The sequence below is a fragment of the Aedes aegypti genome, chromosome 1 (genome assembly GCF_002204515.2).
Source record: "Aedes aegypti strain LVP_AGWG chromosome 1, AaegL5.0 Primary Assembly, whole genome shotgun sequence".
NCBI classification, from domain to species: Eukaryota; Metazoa; Arthropoda; class Insecta; order Diptera; family Culicidae; genus Aedes; species Aedes aegypti.
Genome location: NC_035107.1, coordinates 32,560,609 through 32,579,829, shown reverse-complemented (window position 1 = coordinate 32,579,829; position 19,221 = coordinate 32,560,609). Strand labels below are relative to the sequence as shown.

At 38.5% G+C, this 19,221-nt stretch overlaps 1 protein-coding gene across 8 annotated transcripts in view; it reads left to right on the top strand.

Annotated features, from left to right (window-relative positions):
- Window positions 1-19,221, top strand: part of LOC5572256 (signal transducer and transcription activator) — a 331,142-nt gene that overhangs the window by 134,966 nt on the left and 176,955 nt on the right. For 3 of the 8 annotated variants that reach the window (XM_021839341.1, XM_021839339.1, XM_021839342.1), the window contains exon 1: window positions 11,827-12,719. The exons of 2 other annotated variants lie outside the window; for them this stretch is intronic. The gene's annotated coding sequence lies outside the window, so the exon portion shown is untranslated. Of the gene's footprint in view, window positions 1-11,825; window positions 12,720-19,221 lie in introns of those variants that run through there. 3 more of the 8 variants (XM_021839337.1, XM_021839335.1, XM_021839338.1) reach the window with 3 other exon arrangements.

Sequence of the window (19,221 nt, the reverse complement as noted above, 5' to 3'; positions counted from 1 at the left end):
GGATTTTCCAGAAAAATGTCTATATTTTCTCCAGCGATTTCTCCAGCAAAATCTCAACAGAATTTTTCTTCCAGAAAATTTTCCAACGATGCTCCAGGAGTTTTCTCCAAAAATGTCTCCAAGGGTTCTTTCAGCAATGTACCCAGGTAAGCCTTCTGAGATTTTTCCAGAAAATTCTTCAGGAATTGCTTCAGAGATTACTTCAGAAAATCCATTTTATGGTTCCTCCAAAAGTTGTCCTATGGAATTTTTCCAGAGATTTAACCAGAGATTTTCCCAGATGTTCCTCTAGGGATTCCTCCGTGAATCATACAGAGATTTCTTAATATTTTTTTTTCTATAGGTTCTTTGTAGAATCCTTCCAAGTATTTCTTCAAGAATTTATCTACGAATTTCTCCGAAAAAAAAATCTTCATGGAAGGACTTTCTGCAAAAAAATATTGAAGGAGTCCCTAAGATAATTCTTGAGATTTGTTAAAATAGTTGTGGATTTGTTTAAATAGTGGTGGATTTGTTTAAATAGTTGTATAAATATAACAAACCTTTAATTAACCAGTAGCGATTTTGATAAAACTATCCATAGGAGAATACTTTTGAGGAATCCCTTTGAGAATTCGCAAAGTAATTACTTGTAAAATCCCAGGAGAAATTCTTGGTGGAATCCCTACAGACATTCCTGGTAGAATCTCTTGAGCAATCCATTGAAAACCCCTGAATAAATCTCCGGTATAATTCCTGAAGAAATTGTGAGAGGACTACCTGTGGAATACACTGAATAGGAACTTCTGGAGTAATCCTAAAAGAAGTTGTCCTAGTTTAATCCCTCCCTGGATAATTCCTAGAAACATCTCTTCAAAAATTCTATTAGATATTTTTCTGGAGGAATGCTGGAGGAGACTTCTCTCTGGAAGATTTTATGGAGAAATTTCTGAAAAAAAAAACAGAATCGCTTGAAAAATACCTGGAAGAATCTCTGGGGCAATCCCTGGCCTAATCAGTGAAAAAGTTCCTGGAAGAATTCTAGGAGATAATTCTATTAAAAATGTTACCGAAGGATTCTATGAGGAAATGGAGGAATTCCTGTTTCAACTCTTTAAGAAACTCGTTGCGAAATCTCTGTAGAGATTTTTCTGGAGGAATCCTTGGAAATATCCCTGTAGGAATTCCAGGCAGACATTCTGGAGGAACTACTGAAGGTGCTCTCAGAGCCCTATCTGATCCGGTCTTAAATTATCCGATTGCGATCAAAACTTCTTCGTGAACTTATCTCTGTCGAAATCGTAGAGATTATATTGAATAAGTTTGTGGTAAAATCCCTGGATAAATCCTAAAAAAAAAATCCTGCAGAAATAACTTGATGAGCCTTTGGAGCAGTTTTCTTCCAACACCAAGGTTTTCATTTTCGAACTGACCAGGACGAATGAATGATTTAGTTTCCTTTCATACTACACAACTTTCAACTACTCCAGACATTCCTTCAAGAAATCCTCCAGGGATTTGTTCTGATATTCCACAGAGATTTCTCAAATTATGTCTCCAGGAATTTTCAAGGGATTCGTGCAGAGATTCCTTCCGGAGATTTTTCCATAAATTCCTCGAAATTTCTACATTAGCGGTATCTCAGGGATTCCTCAAAGAACTAACCCAGTAATTTCTCCAAGAATTTTTTTTAGGGAGAACTTTCGAGCACAACCGTATTTTTAAAGTGATTCCAGTAGCACTCCATTCCATTACTGCAGGAATTTCTCTAGAGACACCTTCAAGGATTCTTCCAGAGGCTCCTTCGGAGACTCCTCCAGAATACGTTCTACATGGATTCTTCCAGAGATTTTTACAGGTGGCTCTCCAGAAATTTGTCAATTTCTCCAACGATTGTTTCAGAGATTTTTCTATGGTTGACCCAGCATAATCTCAGACAGATGCCACCGTGGATTCCTTCAACATTTCACTCAGGTAGTCTTTCAGAGATTCCGAGATTCAGGATTCCTACTGGGATTTCTTAAGCAATGTTTCAGGAATTTCTCCAAGGATCACTCCACAAAACTCTCTTCGTGGGTCCTCCAAAAATAGTTCCAGAATATTTTTTCAGGAATTGCTAAAGAGGTTTCCACGGGCGTTTTTCCCAGCGCCTCAGATATTTGACCAGAGATTCTCCCATAAGTTCCCCTAGAATTTTTTTAAAAGATTTCTCCATGAAATCTTACAAAGATATCTTTACATTTTTTCTAGAGGTTTCTCAAGGCAGGGATTGCCCCGAGAGTCCATCCAGGTATTTTTCCAGAAATCCATTCAAATATTTTTTTCAGGAAATCATCCAGATATTTCTCAAAAAAAAAAAATCTTTAGAAAAGGAGTATCTGGAAAAAAAATTTGCAGCATCCTCTGGATGAATTCTTGAGGTTATTGCTGATGCGATTGTTGGAGGAATTCACGGCGAAATCTCCGGAGGAGATTGTACCATGGCGGGCGTCGGTACCGAATGTTGTTGACAACAGAAGTGCTTGGCGCCAAAGACCATCATAAGGTTGTGGTTCGAGTCGATGTTGGCGCCGCGATGAATCCTGATGCCGTTAATAATATTAAAGAAGCATCTTCCATCAATCAGAACGATCAATTCGATATATAAGTCGTAAAAAGCTCTTTGTTATTAACTGTACATTTTCACTTAAAGCAGTAAGTTAAGAATCAGACTTTGATTCAGTGGTACTGTAATGCCAATAGCAAGAAAATTACAAATGAAAATGTATCGATTAACGTATCGTTTACAAATCAATAGCTATTGACTGTAATTAAAAACATTGATTATTTAGAGTATTTTTTAGTCCTCATTATACAAAGGGATTAACCTTTGTAATTCAGAGAATTACTCGGTTTCCATCCACTCTGGCGCGTCTCTAATCCGCCCCATATTTCCTCATCATCATGGTACCATGACCTTCGTCAAATCCCCCCTCCAGTTGAGCTCCCAGTTTTCCATTCCTGCAAGGAACCGCCAAAATTTCATTCACATTCAACAGCGCACCGTTGTCGCGTCGGTGGAAAGAAAACTGAACCGGAATCATCACGTTGTTTGCTGTATGCATCCTGCCAACCGGGAGCCCACTCCCGATGGAACTGCGTAACCGTGTAAATCGCCTCTTTTTTTTTTCTTGAGAAAGGGGGGTTTGTGGGGAAACTCCCTAGTCGTCCCTCCGCGCTCCGAGCGGGTGAGCGGAAAACTGATTGATTGGAAGCGCGTGTGTGGGCTGACACTCGCTCTCGTGAGAACCCTGAATAGCAAACACTAGGCAACACTGGTTCACTCACGCACTTGGATCATTAGTAATGACCAAGTAACCAAATAGCTTTTTAATTCGCTCTGTGTGCTACTGTAGTGCTAACATGCTCTATATTAGACTATAAAAGCCCTATAACACCAAAAAGCCGAATTTGGGTGTTTTCGAAATTTTCGTAACGCGTGCAGTTTTCAAGTAAAATGTCTTTCTATTCACAAATGTTCATGTCCTCATGAGAATTTTTACATTTTTGTTCTACAACAATTGATTACATACTGCTTATCGAAATCCATGCCTCGAATGTATTTAATAAGTTTCAATCATTTTATTAAAATTATATAGAATTAGAAATCTTGCATAACTTATGATCTCGTCCTAAATGCTTTTGGTAAGCGAGTCCGTAGCTCATTGTTTTTAAAAGACTATCACCACTGTGAGATAAAGGCGGTTATTCTCTCCATCGTAAAATTGTTAACAAACTCGAAAATGCATCCGTTTGCTCAGTATCAACGAGCTACACACTTACCAGTGGCTTTTAGAGCGAGATCAGAAATTAAGCGAGAAATGGCTTTGTAATGCAAATGTTTTAGAGATAAATTTTCGTTAAGTTTGGTAAGACACTAAATTTTGTAGAGTAATATTTTTAAAATATTCAGATTTTTTTCATATTTTAGAATAATTGCAAAACAAAGATTTGCAATGACTTCAAAATTTATGTTTGGAATGCTTGAATTGACTGTTGTGTTAAGTGAGCTTTATGCTGAGTGCAAGTAATTTCTCAGCAACCGTGAAAATAACTGGTCAATCACACCAAAAGCAATGGGAGTTAACCTTTATCCAATCTTAAACAAGAGTACCAAAATTATGAATACTGCTATTTCCGGCCACGCTCATCTTTATCGTAACTTGGGATAGGGAAAGAAAATGTTGATGTAGTACTTATTTAATGAGAGGTCACCGACTCAGCGACACCCTCATAAGTGATACGGAGTTGGAGGCTCGAATTATGTGTGGCCAATTCCACGACACGCGACAGGCTACAACGAGTAAATCTTGAAACTCCGAATAAGCAAAAAAAAAAACGTTTCGTTCACAAAGCATGGTTAGCTCCGTATCATCCGATGGCCATACAAGCCTACACGAGAACCGAAGAAACATAGAGCACTCCGAAACGCGAGAATCTGGTCACAACTCGTTACATCTAAAACAATTTTGAGGTTTCTTTTGAAAAGGAACGAACTCACCAGATGCTTGCAGAATCCTAAAAATCGTTGCTCAATCCGTGCTTGTCCGTCGTTCAACGTCCAGCACGCTCCTGATCGAAATACAGCACTGTACCTAGTCAAACCTACAAACCCCGCTTCCGCTATCCTTATTTCATTAATTTCCATTAACCATTCGTGCGCACGGCTTGCTGCGATCTCAGCGATCAACTTTGGCTTTGGGAATGATCTCAAACATGCTCGCAGACCACTTCTTCACCTTCTCGAATAGTCTCAGTTCTACCTGGTTTCTTTAAACTTTAAACACTATGAGCGAAATTTCTTCCAAAAGGTGCGCAACTACCTACCACTCGTACTTTCCTATATAACTATTTTTTGGTGAATTGGTAGAATGATAGTTAACGATTGAGATCTATGAAACATTTCTAGAAAGGTTTTTAATGATTCCTGGCAAGGTTCTTGGTGAGATTATTGTTAGATTTTTATTAAAATTCATGGTTAATTTTTAATGAGATCTTTGCTGGAATCCTAACAGGAATCGAACCGATAATTGACCAGTTTCTTAAAATACCTTTCTGAGAGATAACTAAAATTCTTATTAGTAGATTGCTAATTGTAGATTGTTTTTAGTGGATTCTAGAATAGATCCTTGGCTGATACTGCTTGAAATTTTGTAGTAGGGTCGTAGAGGTTGGTAAAAAGCTAAGCTAAACTATATGGCTTATTTCTTGGGAGATTTTCTGATGTTCTGGACAGGTCAATAAAAAGTTCCGTTTGGCGGATTTCTGGAGTTATTTGTTAAATTGATTTTTGATGACGCTTTTTTGAATTAGGTACTAGTTTGGCCATGACAAAGTTCTTATAAGGCCCCTGAAGAGATTTTGAATAGAAGATTCATTGCAAGATCTTCGATGAATGAATAAACACAAAGGTTCTTTATGCACTCTTGGGCCAGTTTTTCGTGAGGTTTTTGACGAGATTCTTGATCAAATCTTTGGATATATCGTTTTGGTAGCCATTTTGGTATTGCAGCTGTAAATTTTAAAGTAAAACACACTCAATCCTCATAGTTCATATTGATTCGAAAAAGTATCACTAGATGTGTTTATATGCCAAGTGTAAGTTGATACTTTTTCAGCAATGTTAGTGAAAAAAAAGCAATGTTAGTTAAAATTTCAATGACGGCCTTCTTCGCCTTAAGCTTGAAACTAATTCATAAAAAGTTAGATCAAGTCCTCCAGATTTGTACACATTTTATGCAAGCCGTAGGATTATCCGCAGGATAGTCATCCGTATTTTTATGTTCTTGGACATCCGGGAAAAATCCGGGAATTGGAAAACGGATTTAGACTGGACACCCTGATTAAGGCACTCCGATTGATGAAATCTGTAAATCATGCATCTTACTTTCTTACAAAAATGAGATAGCAGATGTGTACACAGGTCGAAAGATCATATGTATAACATTACCTTTGTATGGGTCCCCTCACATTGCTTAATTTATGGCAATGAGAAGGTGGACTCTCTCGCAGAGTGCTTCCTGAAGCCCAAGCAGGACGGTTCGGTTTTTGCATCGCGGAAGAAGTTTTGGGTTTAGTTTTTAGCGCGTTTTTGCACCGCCGAACTTTTTTTTCCGTTTTCGCGCGTCTTGCCGGGCAGTGATTCGTGAAGCCCTTGCAGGACGGTTCGGTTTTGCATAGCTGTAGAAGTTTTTTTTTCATTTTCGCGCATTTTGCTGGGCAGTGCTTCGTTATTAACCGACTCGTTATCAATTTGGATCGTGCTGGTGACGAAATTCAAGTGATTTGGAGCTACCTTGCCAACGATGGATTATCAATTGGTGAGCCCGTTTCATGCTTCTATTTTCAATGAGTGAAATATGTTTACACACATTTTTATCGTGGAAACGGTATGAATATTGCATTTATGTATTATTTCAAAAAACAATGCTTGGTTCGACATTCCGAGTGTCGGCGTAATGGTGGTTACATTCCATAATTCCTTGCGAGCGTGGTGCAAAGGTTTGGACGCGGGTCGAGAGTTCTTTTGCGTGATGTCAAGACGCATGTCCAAGGTAGACAACCCTTTGTTCCTGTTAGAGATGTGTTGGACACCCGTGATTTCATCAATACGGTCGCAATTTATGATTTCTTTCGCTTGTATAAAAGTTTCTTGTGTTCTCTCTTATCTTCTCTCTTTACTGTGTTCTTTCCTCTTTATGTTGGATTGAGGATCCTGGCCATCCGGCAAAGGGATATCGGCAAGAAATTAGTACCAACGCCATTACACGAAAATCGAGCTACCACGATATACCTTTCGGATGAACTGCAGAGAACCCTGAACCCAATCCTTACCATGTCCTGCCTTGCAAGAATTGTGACTGTTATCCTCGAGTTGCTATGAGTTGCGTACCAATACTAAAAGTTAATAAATTGTAAATAATACAAAAAAAATAATTTCGGCTCCGTAAAGCGTTAAATTCCATTGAGCCTCAAAAGAACGAACTAGTTAAAAAAATACATTTATTTGTTATAACATTTACAGAATTTTCGTGTTTTGAAAAAGTTTTAATGATCCCAAACTTTTGCACAATGACTTGAATAATTCTTCCGAGCGTGTGCTACAATTAGGGCGAATATGATCGCTTCCTCTTCACCGATCCTCTCTTCTGTGAATAAGGGTGACAAGATGCAAGAAAAATTTAGTAAAAAAGTGTGTTTGTCAAAATACCTACGAAGTGAGATTAACTGAATTCATTGCCTTTCGAATGAGCCATACAGAGTTCCAATTAGACGTGTAATCCTAGAGATATGAACGAAACACTTTTGTATGTTTTTAGGGGGTGAACCCAAACTTTTGCACGGGAGTGTAGAGTAATGTTATCTCTTATTTTCAGGCATGGCTTTCAAGTTAGGGTAGGTGTACCAACTATGGATGCAATATGTCAACAATATGGATTAAAATAAGATTTTGGTCGCGTTTCTAAGACGTAAGTCTGACTTAGTGGTGTTAATTGCTGGGGATTGAAGCCTTGCAAAACAGACGAAATAAACAGTCTTATAAGCGGTTTCTTCACCACCGCTTAGGCCTTAAACCTGGTTTAATCGTATGGGTAAACGTGGTTTACGGCTTAAGCGAAGGTGAAGAAATCGGCCCTTAGTATTGAATTGATTTAAAAGGTACGGATGTCCTTTAGCAAATTTCTAATAAGGAGTCATATTCGTAACAATTCGTTATGTTCGTATTTCGAAGAGTATTGCACGAATGTTCTCATCACAACTAATTGTCATCAGAAACAATTTTTTTTTGACTTTATTTGTGTGAGTTTTAACTCATCAGGCTAGTTCTTCACTCGCTTCTGAAACAAGTAGTTTTATAATTCCTGTGAATATGAGCCGTTATATTCTAGTGAAACTATAACATAAATTTTTTCTTTCCCTTATTACCATAATTGGTACTATAGCGATAATTGCAACTGCTTGGCCGTCCAGTCCTGCATTCCCGACTATGAATACATAACAAAATTATATCACATTATGATATCTATATAAATAAAAATGGAATGGTGTTTGTATGTCACGAAATGGCTTACGAACGGGTAAACGGATTTTAATTATTCTCACTCAGTTTTGTCTTTCTTGGTTGGTGAAGAGTCTTCGATAGGCCACCTAACCAGGGTTGCGCTACCTACATCGTGCTAGAGGGGCGGCTCCTCGGTGCTGACACGATACAGCATTGTCCGCTTGTTCTTTACATGATGACCACGGTCATAGCCATCACAACCATCCACCTTTATCAGGGCTTTGGACCTGTAGCTCTGGTTCTCAATAGTTTCAAGTTCTTTCGGACATGCTACTATGGTGAGCAGTCATGCGCTAGCGGTGTTACGCTGGCCGAGAACCGGAGAACACGAATTCCGAGCGGTGGACCCCATCGCCAACACTTCATTCAAGTACCACATCTACTACAGCGGTGGCGACAGAGCAGAACGTGGAGTTAGCTTCATAGTGATTGGGAAGCAGATGAAGCAAATTATTCGGTAGAAACCGGTAAGCGACCCAATCTGTGTGTTGAGAATGAGGGGCAAGTTCTTCAACTATAGCCTGATCAGCATATATGCGCCAACGAACGATAAGCCCGATGACATGAAGGATGAGTTCTATGAGAGCCTGGATAAGGCCTACGGAGAGTGCCCTAAACAAGATGTCAAGATAGTCATCGGCAAATGCGCAGATCGGGAAAGAAGATTTCTTCCGACCCGTCATTGGGACGGAAAGCCTTCATTCCGTTACCAATGATAATGGCCTGCGGCTAGTGACCTTCGCTGCTGCTAGAGGGATGGCAATCAGCAGTACTTACTTCGCACGAAAGAATATCCACAAACACACCTGGCGACACCCGAGTGGAGATGCCTGCTCCCAAATAGACCACGTGCTGGTTGATCGGCGACATTTCTCAGATGTCATTGATGTCAGGACCTTACGAGGCCTAATATCGACTCAGATCGTTATCTCGTTGTAGCTAAAATTCGGGCGCGGTTATCCAGCGTCACGAGTTCTACAACAAACAGAACGCTGCGCTTCATTATACAACGCTTGTCGGCTAATGGGGTAGCTGTGCAATATCGTCAGCAACTAGACGAGCAGTTGGGAAGAATCAACGTTGCTGGAGACGTCGACAGCCTGTGGGACCCTATCCACGAAGCTATGACAACAACGGCGCGGGAAGTGATCGGCACTGGTCAACGACGAAGACGAAACGGCTGGTTCGATGAAGAGTGCCAGAGGGTGACAGACATGAAGAATGTCGCCAGAAGCCAACAGGATGAACATAGATGATGACGATCAAGCTGTGGACCCACTGACCGAGAGGTTAAAAAGGCTATAAGCGAGATGAAGAACTGTAAGGCTGCTGGGAAGGACGAGATCCCGGTCGAGCTTCTCAAGCACGGAAGCGAGCAGCTTTACCAGTCGATCCACCGAGTACTGCTGAAGGTATGGGAGGACGAAGAATTGTCCACCGGCTGGTTGGATGGCCTCATCCGCCCTATCTACAAGAAAGGGCACAGACTGGAGTGTGCCAATTACAGAGGAATTACCCTGCTGAATTCGGCGTACAAAATTCTGTCGCGCATCCTGTTTAACAGACTGAGACCGCTCGAAGAGTCCTTCGTCGGCGAATACCAAGATGGTTTTCGTGAGGGCCGTTCGACAACGGACCAGATGTTTAATTTGCGAATGATCCTAGACAAATTCCGGGAGTATAACTTGCATACTCACCATCTGTTTATTGATTTCAAGGCGGCGTACGACTCAGTGAAAAGAAATGAGCTTTGGCAGATAATGTCTGAAAATGGTTGTCCGGCGAAACTAATTAGGCTGATACGTGCTACGCTGGATGGTTCGAAATCAAGTGTTCGGATCGCAGACGAGATGTCAACCTCGTTCGTGACGTTAGACGGATTGAAGCAGGAAGACGCACTTTCGAATTTACTGTTCAACATTGCACTCGAGGGTGCTATTAGGAGATCTGGCGTGCAGAGAAATGGCACTATTATCACAAGGTCGCACATGGTCCTGGCTTTGCGGACGATATAGATCTGATTGGAATCGATCGCAGGTCAGTGGAAGAGGCCTTCGTGCCTCTGAAGAGGGAGCGAGGATAGGCCTGACCATTAATTCTAACAAAACGAAGTACATGGTTGCAGGTAGAGATAGAGTCAGCCATGGTGGTGTTTGAAGTTGTTGAAGGATTTGTTTACCTTGGAACACTTGTGACATGTGACAACGACGTTTCCTGCGAAGTGAAAAGACGTGTTACGGCTGCGAATAGGGCCTTTTACGGACTACGTAACCAGCTTAGGTCCCGCAGCTTGTGAACGGAAACAAAATTCGCCCTGTATAAAACATTGATTCTTCCGGTGGCTTTCTACGGGCAGGAAGCGTGGACGTTGAAAGAGTCAGACCAGAAAGCTCTCGGTGTTTTCGAGCGTAAAGTGCTGCGGACAATACTCGGTGGGAAACTCGAAAATGGTGTGTGGCGCAGACGCATGAATCACGAGTTGTATCAAGTGTACAAAGATGCGAATATTATCAAGCGTGTAAAATACGGCAGACTTCAGTGGGCTGATCACTTAGTGCGAATGTCGGAAAAAAGAATTGCGAAAATAATATTCAGCAGGGAACCAGGCAGAGGTCGGCGGCTTCGGGGAAGACCAAGAATACGCTGGCTGTACGCAGTGGAAGAGGACCTGGCGACCCTAAACGTTCGGGGCATTTGGAGAAGTTTCGCCCAAGACCGATGAAGATGGAGCTCTACAATACGCCCGGCAATGGCGTGACGCTATGCTGTAGCCATCAAGGTATCAAGGTATCTCAGTTTTGTTCGTCAGGGGTTCCGACGTGTTTGTGTGTATAAAAATCCCAGGATATTCACCGGGAAAGTTGAAAAAACGAGCACGAGCGAAACTGTCATTTTGTATGGGACGATCCAAAGCGTTTTTCAACAGCCTACTTGATGACAAGACGAAGTTTGCCGGGACCACTAGTTATGATATAAAGATTTTATCGAACATAGGTTGATACAATTTTGATGTAGGATGCTGTTAAAATAACTAATATTATAACAAAAAATATATGAATTGTATAATGAATATAATTATATGTGTGTTTAAATCTATCAAACACAGTTATAATTTTTGATGCAGTGTATCAAAATTATAATACATACTGTGTAATATACGGGGTAACTTATTTAGTTACTATTTATTCTTTAGTTATTATTCTCCCCAAATGAAAACAAAGTAACTCATTTTTATCATAAGTTAGTAAAAAAAAACATGATATGAATCACAACAATATAGAAATGCTGAAACAATGAAGAATAGGATTGAAATGAAATGGATGAATCAACTTAAAACCAAACAAATGTAAGCATAAAAAAGTGAATTTTCAAATATTATTCTTTAGTTATTAAATTAATGAAATGCACTGATATATGTTTAACTTTATTATAAAACTGTTAAAAATAAACAAAAATAGAAACATGTTCACAATAAGTATAAGTATTATGATATATTTTTGTTTACTGTTTTCTGTGGATAACAGTGTTTAACAAAATTATATAATATGGGGACGGACCTGGTGTAGTGGTCTGATAAAATTTTATTTAATTTTTGTTATATGCCTCTAGTGGGGTTGCCATGTGCACGAAAAAAGTTTTGATTTTGTTGTCTAGTGTAGTCGCTCATCATGGCGCGGGACGCCCAACGCTCCGCTCGTTGGTTGGTGGAGCACACTCAATGATTGGAGCTCCCTCCTGCTGCTGGATCGGTTACAGTCGGCTCCAGGACGTTGCCAAGTACGGACGTATTCTTACTGTGCTCCCGAAGAGAAGGAGGCTCAAAATATTCTCTCTCGCTCGCTCGTTCGTTTGCTCGCGACTCCCCGGTTCAGTCCCCGGTTGCCCGGCGTTTGCGAGGTGTTCTGGCTGTAGAGTTCGGCCGTTCGTCCGGTCCAGTCCAGTCCAGCAACCAACCCGTTCGACAAGGTAGCAAATTGGTCTAGCGCGACACGGGTTTGGGAGCGCCCTTTGTTTGTCGTATCCGCGCGGGCCTTCGATAGCGACCGGTTGTGAAGCTGCTAATTACCCGATTAGGCTTCGTTCGTGTGCATCTACCGGAGTTTGCGGCACGGGTCTTCGCTATCTCTCAAAAAGAAAGGAAATGCACACCTGAAAAAAGAAGTGTCAGTCTTTGCTTGTGCGTTGATAAGCCACGCGCCTCCGCTGGCCTGGCAAGAGAATCATCGAGGAATCCCCCAAATGTGTGAGAAGTGAGAGTGAGAGTGTTTCTCGGTGAGGCGAATGCCAAGAAACGGCGACGACACATCTCGCGTAACGCAGTAAAAGGTGTATTAATTCAGAATTTATTGAGTGTCAATCGGCAGTTATCGAAGTAAGTGAGAAGTTTGTTTGAGGTTGCCTCGGGGTGCGACGAGAAGAGCATTTCAGTAAAGCCAGTGTGGTGACAAAGAGACTTTCGTACGGAGTCAGAACATCGTCGTCGTCGTCGATTAAATTTACATAATTGCCGCTGTTGTTGTATATCGTTTGCGATCCAGACGGCGAACGAACGACTTGAGGCAGTCAGGAGATCCCCATAAATTAGACGTAGGAGGAATCGCCGGCAGGCGAGGCGGATTCGACGAATCATCGAAAGGAAGTGAGTTCGGTGTGAATATTTAGCGGTCTTGTCGTGGAAAAAAATGCACATATCCAGTACCTACATCACATTCCATTTGCGGTAGAACCAAGCGATTCAGCAAAATCAGACTCAATTTTCAAGACGTTGGGAGGTGTGAATGAAAAGTAGTAAAGTTTAGTTGAGGAACACGAGTGGAACACATTTGTGTCACTTTGCTAACTGCACCTTTCGAACATATCCACGGTTTGTTATAACAATGATCATCAATTCTGCACTCACCATTCAAAAGATTCTGCTCCTAACTTCGACAATGTTTCATCAAGGGAAATAAACGTATAGTGTTTTGAAGATTTTGGACAATTCTCAAGAAATATTTTTATGTGTGGAAGTATTCCTATACGCTGCATTATTTACCATTCCAAAACAAATGAAGTAATCATCGGGTTAACATTCAATACTTTAAAAATGTGATATCTAAACGGTTTTGAGAAAATTAATTCAGAAGAACCTGTCTTCTAAAACTGTTTTAAAATGAATCACCTTTTTAAAATTGTTTCGACGTGTACATTGCTTAAATTTTGCACACAATGAGCTCGCGTTCAAAAACTATAGCGTTCCTATTATTTCACATAAGAATTTTATGACAAAATGATAAGCCGTTTTATTCAGTTACTTGCGACGTTTTTCTACCAGTGTAAAATCGACTCAAGTAGTGTTTTGTTTTGATTCGTGGTTGAGTCACTTTGTCTCTCCATACAGCGGGGCGGCGAAAGTAGTGGTTAGGTTGCGAAAGTTAAAAATCTTACTTTCGAGCGGTTCCACAGAAAATGACGAATTTTTTCCCATATTTCATTTTAATATTTTTTGATTTGGATGAAATTTTGCACATGCTTTCTTTATGCCCAAAAATGCCTTTTTGCATAATCGACTCGCCATTTTGACTCTAGTTTTACTTTTGAGAAGGGCCTAAGAAAAAAATCCTTAATAATTTTCAAAAAATTATAACTTGGAAACGGTTTGTCCGATCAGTTTGGTGCCTTCCGCAAAGTTTTAGCTTATTGTTGGGACTATCTGGAAAAAAATATACACTGTAAAAAAAAAATTGTATATTTTTATATATCGAAAATCAAGCTTAAAAATCAATTTTCTCAAAAATCGTATTTTTGATTTATTTTTTATTTTTTTTTATATGTTAAAGTAGACAAAAAATGAAGTCTTTTGCACAGTGGGTCAAGATGGATAAATCATGGACAAAAAAGTTATGATTTTTTGAAAATAGGTGAATTTTTGAAAATGGTCATAATAAACTTTTTAAATACAGTTAACTCTCCCTTACTCGATATTCCGTATCTCGATATCGAGTTAGAGAACGATAGTAAAAGTTGGTATTCATGGCTACCTCGATGGTCCCTTGGATCGATCGCAGATACACTGATTTTGTGTTCTGTAACTCGATACCTCCATAACTCGATGGTCCCTTCAATATCGAGTAAGGGAGAGATGACTGTATTTTTAAACTCGATTTTATGAAAGTACGCAAAATTTACAATAAAAAAGGTATACGGAAAAATCAGGCTAACTTTTACCATTTTAAAGATACAGCGATTTTAATACAAAATTATGATATAATTTTCAATTTTCGGTCATTATATTATAACTTAGAAACGGTTTGTCCGATCAGTTTGGAGTCTTCCGCAAAGTTTTAGGTTATTGTTGGGACTATCTGGAAAAAAATATACACTGTAAAAAAAACGTTGTAATTTTTTATATATCGAAAATAAAGCTTAAAAATCAATTTTCTCAAAAATCGTATTTCTGATTTTTTTTTATTTTTTTATATGTTAAAGTAGACAAAACATGAAGTCTTTTGCACAGTGGGTCAAGATGGAGAAATCATGGACAAAAAAGTTATGTTTTTTAAAAAAAACGGTTGATTTTTCAATATGGTCTAAATAAACTTTCTGAATGCTTTTCGACCCGATTTTATGAAAGTACGCAAAATTTTCAACAAAAAAGGTGTATGAGAAAATTTTGCTAATTGCTACCGAAACATTTGAAAAGTTTATTATGACCATTTTCAACAAATTCACCTTTTTTTAAAAAAATCATAACTTTTTTGTCCATGATTTCTCCATCTTGACCCACTGTGCAAAAGACTTCATTTTTTTGTCTACTTCAACACATAAAAAAATAAAAAAAATAAAAAATACGATTTTTGAGAAAATTGATTTTTTAGCTTTATTTTCGATATATAAAAAATTACAACTTTTTTTTTACAGTGTATATTTTTTCCAGATAGTCCCAACAATAACCTAAAACTTTGCGCAAGACACCAAAATGATCGGACAAACCGTTTCTAAGTTACGTTATAATGACCGAAAATTGAAAATTATATCATTAATTTGTATTGAAATCGCTGTATCTTTAAAACGGTAAAAGTTAGCCTGATTTTTCCGTATGCCGTTTTTGTTGTAAATTTTGCGTACTTTCATAAAATCGAGTTGAAAAATATTTAAAAAGTTTATTATGACCATTTTCAACAAATTCACTTTTTTTCAAAAAATCATAACTTTTTTGTCCATGATTTCTCCATCTTGACCCACTGTGCAAATGACTTCATTTTTTGTCTACTTTAACATATACAAAAAATAAAAAAATCAAAAATACGATTTTTGAGAAAATTGATTTTTAAGCTTGATTTTCGATGTATAAAAAAATACAATTTTTTTTTACAGTGTATATTTTTTTTTCAGATAGTCCCAACAATAACCTAAAACTTTGCGGAAGGCACCAAACTGATCGGACAATTTCTAAGTTATAATTTTTTGAAAATTATTAAGGGTTTTTTTCTTAGGCCCTTCTCAAAAGTAAGGCTAGAGTCAAAATGGCGAGCCGATGATGCAAAAAGGCATTTTTGGGCATAAAGAAAGCATGTGCAAAATTTCATCAAAATCAAAAAATACAAAAGTAAATCGACATTCGAATTCAAATGGAACCGCTCTTTCGTCGTTTTGTAAATCCGAAATTTAAATGTTCTAAAAGTGAAAACTCGTGTTGGTTCAGAGCAAACCCTGTAGAATTTCGTCTGCGAAACACGTAGGGTCGATAAAGTAAGTTTGTATACTTTTTTGACTTGAGTCTATATGAATAAGTTTTCGAGAAATGTGTTTTTTTACATGAATGTGTCATATTTGAATAAACTGCATCGATTTTGTTTTCAATTGTGCGGTATAAAAAAAAGTTTCTTATGAATAACGACCCTTTTTCCATTTTGTTTTTCGGGAGCACAAGCATTCCTTTAGGCATTTAAAGCAATAATTTAAAAAAAAAATAAAGACTTGGGAATTTGGATTAAAATAAACTCAGTCTAAGAAAAATGGTCACCATGGTAGATTAATTATGATTAAAAAATTTAAAAAATGCTTAGTTTGAGAAAACGGAAAGGAGTGTGGGAAAGAATCACATCCAAAAATATCACAAAATGTCATGAAAATAGGTCATAACACGGAATTTCACTCATTTAATGGTATAGAGGTAAATATTGATGTTCCTGTAGCATTGAAGCATATAACATGTAGTATTAGGGGGACACGGGGCAGTATGGACACCCTAAGGAATTTGCCTATTTTGACTGTAAAAACATGAATATTATACTGTTTTTATGTGCAGTCTGCTTTTTAAAGTTCTTGAGCATTTGTTAAACATGGTTAGATAATCAGGAAAAAAATAATTTGTTTTCAAAAAAAGGTTTAAAAAAAGCTTATATATGGTAGTCGCCATCAAGCTAGCGGGGCAAAGTGGACACCCCGATGGGGCAGTATACACCTCAATGTTTATAGGAAAATTGTCCTGCGATCGTTCTCAAAACCTCGGAAAATGAAGTACATATTCAGGAAACCATAGTGACAGGTCCCAATGATCCCAATGGGGACGTTAATGCCAAGAAGAAGAAGATGTAGTATTAATTGAATTACTAAATGTCAAGTGAGACCAACTACACTTAGACTCACGTTGATTTTTGCCACATAGAGTAAAGTGGGGCAAAAGTTCGAGTGGGGTAAGAGTTTCTTTTTAAGATTTCTAGCTCAATTCAAAACTAATCATATAAATGTCATGGTGGTTCGAATGCTATTCAAGTAAGAGACTTTCAATCCAAATATCATAAAAATCGATTGAGATTTGGAAAAATTATGGCTATTTGTAATTTTTCGACGTGAATATTGTAATTTTTGGTCAAACTTTCGTTGCATGGAACCAATTGAAGATCAAATCTTTTTCAATATTTTATGTAAGGGCGTTTCTAGGCCTATCATAAGGTTGCTTTGAGGTGTACTAGTTTTTGCATAAATGCTTGAAAACAATTTTTGGCCCATAGTGGGGCAAAAGTTCGAATCAGCGGGGCAAAAGTTCGACCCATCTATAAAATCACGGAAAATTTTGCAAATTGCCTAAAATCCACATATTATCTGCAAATTTAGTTAAATTTGCCAGATCGTGTGAAAACTACCACCAAAATTTTACATTTCCACTTAGTTTTGTGAAAAACTGATATTTTTGGGTATATTACAATTAACCCAGTTTTGGGCAATTTTTTGATGAAAATTTAGTGTGTATTTTTCGTCAAACTTAAGTTTACGGCTGGTGTTAAGCATGTCTGTCATAAAAGGATCGATATTTTGTGTTTTAGCCAGCGAACTTTTGCCCCACACTAGATTCGAACTCTTGCCCCACCGGTGGGGCAAAAGTTCGAATAAGACAATCAATTTTGAAACTGTTATAACTATAAATGGGTAAATATTTTGACACAAGTTTGTTCAGCAAAATTATAGTCAATGTGTTGAAAGTTCACTGTATGGTATTTGTTTTGTTTTAACTGCTATTGTTTTCCTGGAAACTTTGATTATACCACTAAGGTCGAACTTATGCCCCACCTTACTCTATAGATAAAATGTCAAAATTCCTTCGAAAAGGATGCTGCTGGATTACATGACATATAATTGAAGTTTACATGACATATCATGTAAATATTAGAGTGGTTCAAAAAATCGTTCTTGCTCCACACCGCTCATTCGATTCTAGACCAAACTCTGAGCGTCCTCCCAAAAATTGAGCTCATTCGGATGAAAACTGAGACTGCACAAACCATTTAAAGTTTATATGGGAATAGCAAACAATTCATTCAATCGGTTATAGTGTTTGCCCATGTGCTCTTGGGGATTAGAACTACGTTGATACTGTGAGATACAATAATCAGCTACAACTTTGCCGAAGACAGTTTTCAAATCGGATGCCTCAGTAATTAGGCGGCGCTTTTTGTCCCGGACTAGGCGGGTTTGCTGCTTTCGTTTTCTTTTATATCGCTCCACGTTTTGTCGCGTTCCTTTCTGCAGCATTGCAGCCCGCGCTGCATCCTTCTCCTCCAAAACCTGCCTGCATTCTTCGTCGAACCAATCGTTACATGTCCTCCTTTCCACGTACCCGACGATGCTCTCGGCTGCGTTGTTGATGACTGCTTTTATGTTGCTCCAGCAGTCCTCAAGAGGGGCTTCGTCAAGCTCGCCCTCTTCCGGCAACACTACCTCGAGATGCTGCACGTATGCGGCGGCGACGTTCGGTTGGGCCAGTCGCGCTAGGTTATACCGAGGCGGGCGTCGGTACCGTACATCGTTGATGACGGATAGTTTTGGGCGCAGTTTTACCATCACCAGGTAGTGGTCGGAGTCAATGTTAGCGCCACGATAGGTTCTGACGTCGATTATATCGGAGAAGTACCGTCCATCGATCAAAGCGTGGTCGATTTGCGATTCTGTCTGCTGAGGTCAGTCTCCAGGTATACCGATACGGGAGGCTGTGCTGGAAATAGGTGCTATGGATGGCCATTTTCTAAAAACTAGCAATATAGTACATTTTATCACAATCTGTGTCGGAAATTCATAAATTGAAAATTAATCTTTTTGAAATATTAAATAATCCTTTTGAAATCACCTAATTATTTCAGGGTCAAATGAATTTGGTTTATGACACAATGCAGAATACTATTGGAACACACGACTTTTAATATTTTCGATTAAATTAAGTGCAAAGCTTGCTCATTGGCTGTCAAGAATTTGGGACAGATTCAAAATTTATGGAAATAGGTCTTTATTGAGTACTGCCATATGGCATGAAATGGATTAAACTGCAAATGTGCCAGCCAAACTAAAGAAAATTGAATACACTCAAGAGAAGGCCTAATATAAAATCATTATTAGAACCATACATTTCTCGTACATATTCCTTATGGCAAAATGCTATAAGCATTTGAAATTTTCTGAAATTTTGACTTATATAGTTATTCTGAAGAAGTAATGTAAAAATTCTTGGAGGAAATCCGTAAACAAATATCTTTAAAAACTGTCCAATAAATCTTTATGGATTTTCTCGTAAAAACTCCTGAAGGAATCTTTGGAAGAGCTTCTAAATGAAAAGAGCTAAGAAGAGCGGTGAAGAATTTAAGAAAAATCTCTGAAGGAAATCCTGA